Genomic DNA, 10,834 nt, shown 5'->3' on the forward strand with positions numbered 1-10,834 from the left:
GGATCAGAGGAACATTTTGATCTCTTTCAAGGAAGATAAGGGAGATTGTAAAGCAAGAGCTCCATACTATGCTAGAGCTTAGAGTAACTGAAGAGTCACATAAAGTCACTGGAAAAGCTTAATTGTTTTAGTGTCCAAACAGGATGACACACCCCTGGTTCTGTATAGACTTCAGGAAAATCAACACTATCTCAAAATATCCTGAGACCCTGAGCAGACCAATTACTGTATTGGTAGGAGGGGCAGTATATTACTACCTTTGACCTTACAAAGGGATAATGGCAAATCCCTCTCACTCCAGAATCTCAGGGGAATAATAGCCTTTGCATCCCCTCATGGGCTACATCAGTTCCATTTGGCCTTCATAGGGCCCTGGCAACTTTTCAACAGCTGATGGACAGGGTTCTTCAATCCCAAGGTGGTTATGCTTCAGCCTACCTTGATGATGTCATTATATTTATATTGGGAGGACCACCTAAAGCAAGTAGTGGCTGTCCTCCAGTCCCTAGAGAAGGCTGGATTAATGGCAAATCTTGCACAATGCCACATAGGCAAGGATGAAACAACATGTTTGGAGTATATGTTAGTGAAGGGCCCATTGCAACCACCTGAGGCCTGTCTTACTCCATACTCAAGGAAACCAGTACAACAATTCCCGGGGCTGGCAGGAAATTACCATTGATTTGTACCTAAGTTCTCATTCATTGCAACCTCCTTCCAGATCTTCTTAAAGACAGCATCAATAGAAAGATCTGCTGGATGGAGTCCTGTGAAAAGACCTTCCAGACCCTTAAGGCTCACCTCTGTAGAGAACCTGTTTTATACAGTCCAGACTTTATCAAGGAGCTTCTCTATCAATAGACTTCTCTTAGAGGAGAGTCTATTGATAGAGATTCTCTAGGTTTTAGTCAGGAGGAGAGGATGGAAGAGGATAAAGTATGGGCCAGATCAGATGAGAAACATTCACATAAAGAATCTGACACATCAGAAAAAGGCACACAAATGAACAGTGACAAGTTTTTAAAGTGCTTGTACACAAATGCTAGAAGTCTAAATAATAACGTGGGTGAACTAGAGTGCCTCATGTTAAAGGAGGATATTGATATAATAAGCATCACAGAAACCTGGTGGAGTGAGGACAATCAATGGGACACAATCATTCTGGGGTACAAAATATATCGGAAGGACAGAACAGGTTGTGGGTGGGGGGGGGGAAGCGGCGGGAGTGCCACTATATGTGAAACAAAATGTTCCATAGAATCTCTATGGATAGTAATTCCATGCTTTAATAAGAATATAACAGTAAGGATCTATTATCAACCACAGTGATACTGACGATGAAATGCTAAGGGAGATTAGAGAGGCTATCAAAATAAAGAACTCAACAATAGTGGGGGATTTCAATTATCCCCATATTGACTGGGTACATGTCACCTCAGGACGGGATGCAGAGACAAAATTTCTCGATACTTTAAATGGCTGCTTCTTGGAGCAGCTGGTACAGGAACCCACAAGGGGAGGGGCAACTCTCGATCTAGTCCTGAGTGGAGCGCAGGATCTGGTCCAAGAGGTAACTATAACAGGACCGCTTGGAAATAGTGACCATAATATAATAACATTTAACATTCCTATGGTGGGAAGAACACCTCAACAGCCCAACACTGTGGCATTTAATTTCAGAAAGGGGAACTATGCAAAAATAAGGAGGTTAGTTAAACAGAAATTAAAAGGTACAGTGACTAGAGCGAAATCCCTGCAAGCTGCATGGACACTTTTCAAAGACACCATAATAGAGGCTCAACTTAAATGTATACCCCAAATTAAAAAACACAGTAAAAGAACTAAAAAAGAGCCACCGTGGCTTAACAACCATGTAAAAGAAGCAGTGAGAGATAAAAAGGCATCTTTTAAAAAGTGGAAGTCACATCCTGGTGAGGTAAATAGAAAGGAGCATAAACACTGCCAGATTAAATGTAAAAATGTAATAAGAAAAGCCAAAAAGGAATTTGAAGAACAGCTAGCCAAAAACTCAAACGGTAATAACAAAATGTTTTTTAAGTACATCAGAAGCAGGAAACCTGCTAAACAACCAGTGCAGCCCCTGGACGATCAAGATACAAAAGGAGCACTTAAGTCATTTCAGAGAAAATAAATGAATTCTTTGCTTCAGTTTTCACGGCTGAGGATCTTAGGGAGATTCCCAAACCTGAGCCGTCTTTTGTAGGTGACAAATCTGAGGAATTGCCACAGATTGAAGTGTCACTAGAGGAGGTTTTGGAATTGATTGAGAAACTTAACAGTAACAAGTCACTGGGACCAGATGGCATTTACCCAAGAGTTCTGAAAGAACTCAAATATGAAATTGCAGAACTATTAACTATGGTTTGTAACCTGTCATTTAAATTAGCTATTGTACCCAATGACTGGAAGATAGCTAATATAACGCCAATATTTAAGAAGAGCTCTAGAGGTGATCCTGGCAATTACAGACCTGTAAGTCTAACGTCAGTACCGGGCAAATTTGTTGAAACAATAGTAAAGAATAAAATTGTCAGACACATCGAAGAACATAAATTGTTGGGCAAAAGTCAACATCGTTTCTGTAAAGGGAGATCATGTCTTACTAATCTGTAAGCAGTGTCAGGATGAGGTCCACCTTGACATCTGGTGGTGAGGTGTGGCAAGTTGTGGAAAAGAACTTCAGGGGCCGATCTCATTTGCATAGGCACACCCACCCCGCCTAGAATGAGGCCATAGCTGCCCAAATGGTCACTTTGGCTGCTGTGGGATTCCCAGTGTCTCTGTTATTGGGGCAGGAAGAATAAATTGTTATTATCCTGATTATGGGAACTGTGCTTGGAACTGTACTTGGCCTTTTGTTATGATGGAGGGACTCACCATCAACTAAGTAGCACTCGCTAGGCAAGGGTCATGGGTTCCAAAACTCTGTGAATGGAGAGAGGCTGGGGACAAATATTAATACTTGGTGGCATGGGCCCCTTGGTGAGGGTCTTATATGCTAATTGCACTTCCTCCTCTCTCCATTGTGGAATATCAGAGCTAATTTTGATTCTATTAGGAGTCTGGTTACAGGCTGCTGAGCTCACTTTGGGCTAACGGTGCACCAGCACTGAGGCTCCCCTACTACAAGCTGAATTCACCAAAGAGCTGAACTGTCTAAGAGCTGAAATCACTGAGCATTGTGTTAAGTAGTGGGGGAGCCTGAAGATATATTGTGGAGCAGTTTGCGGGACGGCTGGAGTGCCTTGTGGACAGGCTGGTGGAGCAGTTCGTAGGACGGCGGGAGCTGCTTGTGGGACATGGAGCGGAGCCGAGCAAAGCAGTTTGTGGGGCGGCTGGTGGAGCGGAGCAAAGGCCTATGGAGCTGTGGGGCGGTCAGCTTCAGATCATGTAAGGTGCCCCTTACCTCTCTCTCTCCCCCCCTCCCCATCTCCACCCAGGTTGGGAGGTAAAGCTCTGCAGATAAACTTTCGAACTCTGGGGCTGCCCTGACCAGGGACAGAGACTTTTGGGTCATTGGACTTTTGGGACTTTGGGTGATTTGGGGTTGCTGGACTCAAGAACCCAAGGGAATGGGCATGCCCCAATTTGCTTGGGGTGGGTTTTTGCTCATGGGTTGTGTTATGAATCCTGTTGGTGGTGTTTCCCCAACATAATGCCACATTGTTTCTCTCTGTTATTAAAAGGCTTTTTGCTACACTCAGACTATGTGCTCGCGAGAGGGGAAGTATTGCCTCTTGGAGGTGCCCAGCGGGGGTGGTATATATTTGTCCCAGGTCACTGGGTGGGGGCTTGAGCCGGTTTGCATTGTGTTATTGGAACGGATCCCCTAGATATTGAACCCGGCCCTTGTTGCTGCCAACTCTGACGGGCAGAAGGGTTACAAATCTATTAGAGTTCTTTGAGGGGATCAACAAACGTGGACAAAGGGGATCCAGTGAACATAGTATATTTAGATTTGCAGAAAGTCTTTGACAAGGTCCCTCACCAAAGGCTTTTATGTAAATTAAGTTGTCATGGGATAAGAGAGAAGATCCTTTCATGGATTGAGAACTGGTTAAAAGACAGGGAACAAAGGGTAGGAATAAACGGTAAATTTTCAGAATGGAGAGGGGTAACTAGTGGTGTTCCCTAAGGGTCAATCCTAGGACCAATCCTATTCAACTTATTCATACATGATCTGGAGAAAGGGGTAAACAGTGAGGTGGCAAAGTTTGCAGATGATACTAAACTGCTCGAGATAGTTAAGACCAAAGCAGACTGTGAAGAACTTCACAAAGATCTCACAAAACTAAGTGATTGGGCAACAAAATGGCAAATGAAATTTCATGTGGATAAATGTAAAGTAATACACATTGGAAAAAAATAACCCCAACTATAAAAACAATATGATGGGGGCGAATTTAGCTACAACTAATCAGGAGAAAGATCTTGAAGTCATCGTTGATAGTTCTCTGAAGACGTTCACGCAGTGTGCAGCGGCAGTCAAAAAAGCAAACGGGATGTTAGGAATCATTAAAAAAGGGATAGAGAATAAGATGGAGAATATCTTATTGCCCTTATATAAATCCATGGTACACCCACATCTTGAATACTGCGTACAAACATGGTCCCCTCATCTCAAATAAGATATACTGGCATTGGAAAAGGTTCAGAAAAGGGCAACTAAAATGATTAGGGGTTTGGAACTGGTTCCATATGAGGAGAGATTAAAGAGGCTAGGTCTTTTCAGCTTGGAAAAGAGGAGACTAAGGGGGGATATGATAGAGGTATAGAAAATCATGAGTGGTGTGGAGAAAGTGAATAAGGAAAAGTTATTTACTTGTTCCCATAATATAAGAACTAGGGGCCACCAAATGAAATTAATGGGTAGCAGGTTTAAAACAAATAAAAGGAAGTTCTTCTTCACTCAGCGCACAGTCAACCTGTGGAACTCCTTGCCTGAAGAGGTTGTGAAGGCTAGGACTATAACAGGGTTTAAAAGAGAACTGGATAAATTCATGGAGGTTAAGTCCATTAATGGCTATTAGCCAGGATGGGTAAGGAATGGTATCCCTAGCCTCTGTTTGTCAGAGGGTGGAGATGGATGGCAGGAGAGAGATCACTAGATCATTACCTGTTAGGTTCACTCCCTCTGGGGCACCTGGCATTGGCCACTGTCGGTAGATAGGATACTGGGCTGGATGGACCTTTGATCTGACCGAGTATGGCTGTTCTTATGTTCTTAGCTATCCTCCAAATGGATGCCTTGGAAGTTGGGTTGTGGGCAGTTTTGACCCAGGAGGCTGATGGGACTGAGCAGGAAACTTCCCTGAGAGGGGGCTTACTTGGTTCCTGAGAAGGAACATTTGGCAGTAAAATGAACTATGGAGACATTCTGGTACTATCATCTTGGGACAGCATTTACTCTGGTTACTGACCATGACCCTCCAGGGTGGCTTAATGCCATGAAGGGCACCAACCACTGACTCATGCAAAGGAACCTGCAACCCCTCTCATTCCAAGTTCAGCATAGGGCAAGGACTGCTCATCACAACAGCAATTCCCCCAACTATAAGATGGAGGGGAGCTGGTGGGTAGGCCAGTGCCCCAAGCCTGGTCCTGAGCAGGAGAGTGTGTGATAGGGCATATAGGCCATTAATATAGGACATTAATACCCCAGAAGGGGGGATCAAAATTGTGACTGGGCCAGAGGGCAGAGTCACAGGAAGAGGTGGACCACAGAAGGATGAGATGAGCGAGATGCGGGGAGAGCTGCTACAGCACGCCCAGCCATGAGGAGACACTCCGGGGCGAGTCCACTTTTTCACAGTTAGCTTCAGGGTAATGTGCTTATTGTGCATGTTACAAGGGTTCACATTCACTAGTTAAGCTCTGACTCTCATAAATTTTAAATATGCCCTTCAAGTAGAAGCCATGGCGAACGAATGCTTTTTTTCCCTTCAGTGTAATGAAACAGGCTTAGTTTAGCATGTCGGGTAAAGGTTTGAAACCAAACCCTGCACTGCATTACTAAATCCCTAATGGCGTAATTGTTCTAGTGTTTAGGGTTTTAAAAAAAAGTCTCGTTTCTCCTCATTGCCGCCAAATGACGATACGCTTCAGCGTCTAACTCCTACTAATACTTCTGTTTTGCCCTGAGAATAACAATGTTCAATCCACATGGTCATCGCACTTATTCACATTTGCATCCCATTTAATCTTTGTCCAAATTCCCACTATTGCCGGTGTATTCCCACTGTATGCCAGGCATGAAGATAAGATCAAAGGAAATCTAACCCTGGCCCCTAACAACCTGTTATGAACTGCCAGCAGCTTCTGTCACATTGAACTGTACTTTGCACTGTTGTGTAAAAGAGAAACAACTTCCCCTGCCAAATCCCACTGCTTTCATGTGTAGAGGTCCTGACACTAGTGTTTACTGGCTTGGCAGTTATTAACTAGCTGTGCCATCACCTTAAAAAACCTGGTTCAGTGCAGATTTTCATAGAATCGTAAGGTCTAATTGTGCCCTTGCTCCAGTGGGGGCACGTGGGGAGGTGCAAAGCTGCAGGGTTGCCCTGAGGCATTCTTTATGCCTCACAGGGGAAGGGCAAGGACAGGGAAGGAGATGAATGGAGCATACAGAGCAGGAGCTGTTACACAGTTACTGAGAGGTGTAGCTTAATATAACATGCTCCCCACTGTGTCTGCCTCTGCAATATCCTTTTTATGGAGGGGTCACCTGTACTCTAGCGTAGGCCACCCCATTGATTGATATAATGACATTATAATATTCACCATCCCATTCTTTATTCATCCTAGCATCTTGCTAGCCTTTTTATTAGTCAGAGCAGCATACTGAGCAGACGTCTTCACTGAGCTGTCCACAGTGATTCACAGGACCCTTTTCTCAGTTGATTTAGAACCCTGTAAGGTGTATTAAGTAATTACATTTTTCCCTCCCGTGAGCATTACTTGTGCATTTGTCAACAGTGAACATTTGCCATCACGTTCCCATTTACCTAGCTATGTTCGGTACCTCTGAAGTTCCTCACAGCACTCTCTGGCAACCAGAACAGAGGCCATTTTATTGGGACCCTCATTGAGGGGAGTGCCTCTGCCATTTGTAACAAAGGCTGGATGTGTATTTTACGCTGGATGATTATGAAGCAGCCATGGCTATGGCTATTGTTGCTGTTATCCATACCTTTGCCGCTTGATTAGTGTACTGTGCACTACATGGGGTTAATTCTTCTTGAGCTCATTTTAAAACTGAAGCTAGTGCAAAATGCAGCTATCTATTTAGCAAGCAGTGCCATATGCAGAGAGCATATTACACTGATGCTCTACAGTTTGCACTAGCAACCAACAAGTTATCAGGTGTTCGTTTTAACAAATAAAGACCTAAATGCTTTGGTTTCCTTAGTGACAACCTCGCTCACTTGCAGTTGCAATCGGTGGAGGCACTCAAGCTATCATGGCCCTGATCTAAAAGGGAAGATGTTGCCAGCACAATGTCTTTTGTGAGAAATCCTTGGCTTTAGTCTTAGTCATCCTGAGTTTTCTTCTTTCTCCTCCTCATGTGGCTCAGGCATTCTGCAGGTGTGGAGGGAGAGGCCCTGAAGGCCACATTGGCAGTAGCTGAAGATAAAACACACAGAAGTACCATTATCAGGTATTCACTGCAGAAAGTGAGACTTAAGATACTGAACTCACTCCCCTTGCTTCCCAAAAGTTTTAAGCACTAAATTCTCACTTCTGCTTAGGATTGCTTGTGCACGGCACCAGTCATGGTGAATATCACCTGCAGGGGGTTGGGGAAATGAGGCAGGAATGGCACTGAATACTACACCGTTTTCCACAGGCAGTGGTGATTTTAGCTGCTATCTCACTCCTGAGGGTAACAAAGGCAGAGAAAGCACAGCCACTGCTGGCATCCTGAAGCTGCCTGGGCCCATACGCGGCTAGCCTGCGCGCTGCAATGGTGCCTGCTGAAGTTATTGCTGAGTGGCGTGGGAAACTGTCCTACCGCGGAGGAAGAAATAAGGCAGCCCTCTCTAAAAACCTTCAGCAGAGGAGTAGTTCCATGAAAGTTTCATCGTCGTCACTAAGGAGGATTCAAGGGATTTCCCCTGTGTACATAAACAAACTGCTCCTCATGCGCCCCTGCCCCCACCCCAGCACTGCCTAACTCTAGAGGGGATTGAAAACAGGTAGCAACTCTACCTCTCGTGGTTGTATCACTCTCTAGTAGCGTGAGTAAATGAATGAAGAGTCAAAAGATGTGTCCTGATATTTTGGGGGTGCCATCCCTGAAACTGAACATTTATCTGCACACTTACCCGAGGTTCCTTCTCCTGGACTGGACTCACTCGGGCTCGACTGGAGGGACTGGGTGGACTGCAGTGGAGTCAAAAACAGGTCCTGGCTCACTGTGCAGCTGGATTCCCCCATCACCTGTCTCCCCTACTCCCCCTCCTCCTCCTCCAGTACCTCCTCATTCTTACTGTTCATGGCAGGTGCCTGTGACTTTGCCTCCTTGTAGGTATCCCTGGTTCTGTGGGGAGGGGAGAGGGCCAGGCAGGAATATCTCCACAGCACACGGCATGCAATTCTTTGTAAAAGCAGCAGGTCTGCAGCTCTCCACTGGGTTTATTGTTGGCCTTCCTGGCCTTCTGTAGCTCCTCGACTTTCATGCAGCATGCTGCTTGTCGCTGTCATACGCCTTATCCTGCATCCCTTGAGCAATTTGCTCAGAGATGGTGACATTTCTATGGGAGTTTTGGAGTTGTGCCTGCACAACCTCTTCTCCCCACAGGCCCAAGAGATCCAATACCTCCTGTCTACTCCAGGCAGGAGAATGTCTGGAGCATGTAGTTGGCCTGGTCAGCTGGCCAGTTGCACTCAACAATGATTATGTGATGCATGGCTAGAAAGGTTTAAACATCCTGCAAAATAAATAACCCACAGAAGACATGTGGGGAGACAGTGTTTGTGTTTTTGTGTATTTACATATGTATGAGTAGGGTGGACAATGTAATCAACAGTCCCTGTCTATGCTGTATTCTGATAATTCAGAGGTCAAAAGAACAACCTACCATGTAAATGAATTGTAAACACGGGATATCTCAGTATTCATCTCTCTTTGAAATGTACTGTGAATGATGGAGGAACAAGCAAATGGCCTCATGTTAATTTGTATAGCTAAGTACAGGTGATGGACCTCCTTCAAAGTCATCCTAATTACCTTTTGTTCTCTGAGGAATTCCAGTTTGTCAAAAGACATGAAACTGTATAAAGGATCCTTGGGTCCTGATTCTGTATTCTCAGGTCTGATTAGACGTCATCAGGGGAAGTTTGAGTTGCAAGACTGAGGTCCCAGTTATGCTGGTATGCCCTGAATATGAGATTTGGACATTGGACTATGAACTGAATTCTAAAGGAACTCTTTGCAACTCCAAAGCTCACCATCTGTACTGTGAAACCAAACCTCAATGAATTGAATTCATGTTTGTATGTATATTGATCTTTTAACCATACTCTCTCTCTCTTTTGTTTTTTAATAAATTTTAGTTTAGTTAATAAGAATTGGCTATAACGTGTACTTGGGTTAGATCTGGAATATTCAATAACCTGGGAGGTAATATGTCCGATCCTTTGAGATTGGTAGAACCTTTTCTTTATTATAATGAAATAAGATTTTCAGAAATTTCCATAATATTTGATGTGGGTACCTGGATGGAGGCCTGAGACTGGATCACTTTAAGCGAACTGTGTTGTTTGGACTTCTGAGTGACTAGTAAGGTAATAAAGAAGCTGTTTTATGTTGATTTGGTGAATCTAAGTATTGGAATATCCACCAGCTTTATGGGGATTGTCTGCCCCATTCTTCACAGTTCACCCTAATTGAGTGACCACAACTGGCTCCCCACTAGGACCCCGGTCACAGAAGAGCTGCTAGGTATACTACCAAACTGGGCAATAAGGAAAAGTAATTTCAAAAATTCACAGGACTTTAAGGGGGAGGCTTCCAGTCTCCGGGATCCCTGGGCAGGGGAATTCACAATGGTGACTGGAGCGGTCAGTGTCGAGCATTGTGAGACAGCTACTGGAGGACAGTTAGGGTCAACATAAGTAATGCAGAATCTACATACGCACTGCATCAACCTAAGTCTGACTGTGGTTCTACACTGCTCAGGGAGGTAGTGTTACTGTGTTGGCATAATGGTGCAGTACAGCCGTGGGAGACCAGTTTAAGTGTTTAAGTCACATGCACAACTAACTCAAGGTAAACTGCCTTGCATTGACCTAACTTTGTAGTGTGGACCAGGCCTTTAGGAGTAGGCTGCAGCATTCTACTCTACCTTCAGCTTCTGCGTGGGTGTAGTTCCATGTACAGTATGTTACAGATGTCTACGGTCAAGCTGCCAAAGGCAGAGATAATTATAGCAAGGTCCACATTTTTAAAAAGTGCACACTCTCTTCCCACTACATGCAGATAGAAGAACACAAGTGGCCACAGCTGTTACTTTAGCATCCAGGTGCAGCCAAGGCTCCAATAAGACCCCCGATTATGGAAAATGTGAGTAGCATGAATGTTTCTCACAGCAAGAGAGGCTCTACTCTCTAACTGAGTGCAGACAGCTTGGATTAACCAGCACATACACCACCAGGAGACTTCACACAAGCTATGAAGGAGGAATAGGAACCTGCTTTGACTCCTGCACAGCCATGGCATAAGACCAAAAATTTGTTGTCAGAATCAATCTAACTCCATCTTACCTTCCTCCCACTGAGGCCAGCGTAGAATTCTTTTAAATCCAAAACCTTT

Source organism: Chelonia mydas, chromosome 3, assembly GCF_015237465.2.
Source record: "Chelonia mydas isolate rCheMyd1 chromosome 3, rCheMyd1.pri.v2, whole genome shotgun sequence".
In the NCBI taxonomy this organism is placed as follows: Eukaryota; Metazoa; Chordata; order Testudines; family Cheloniidae; genus Chelonia; species Chelonia mydas.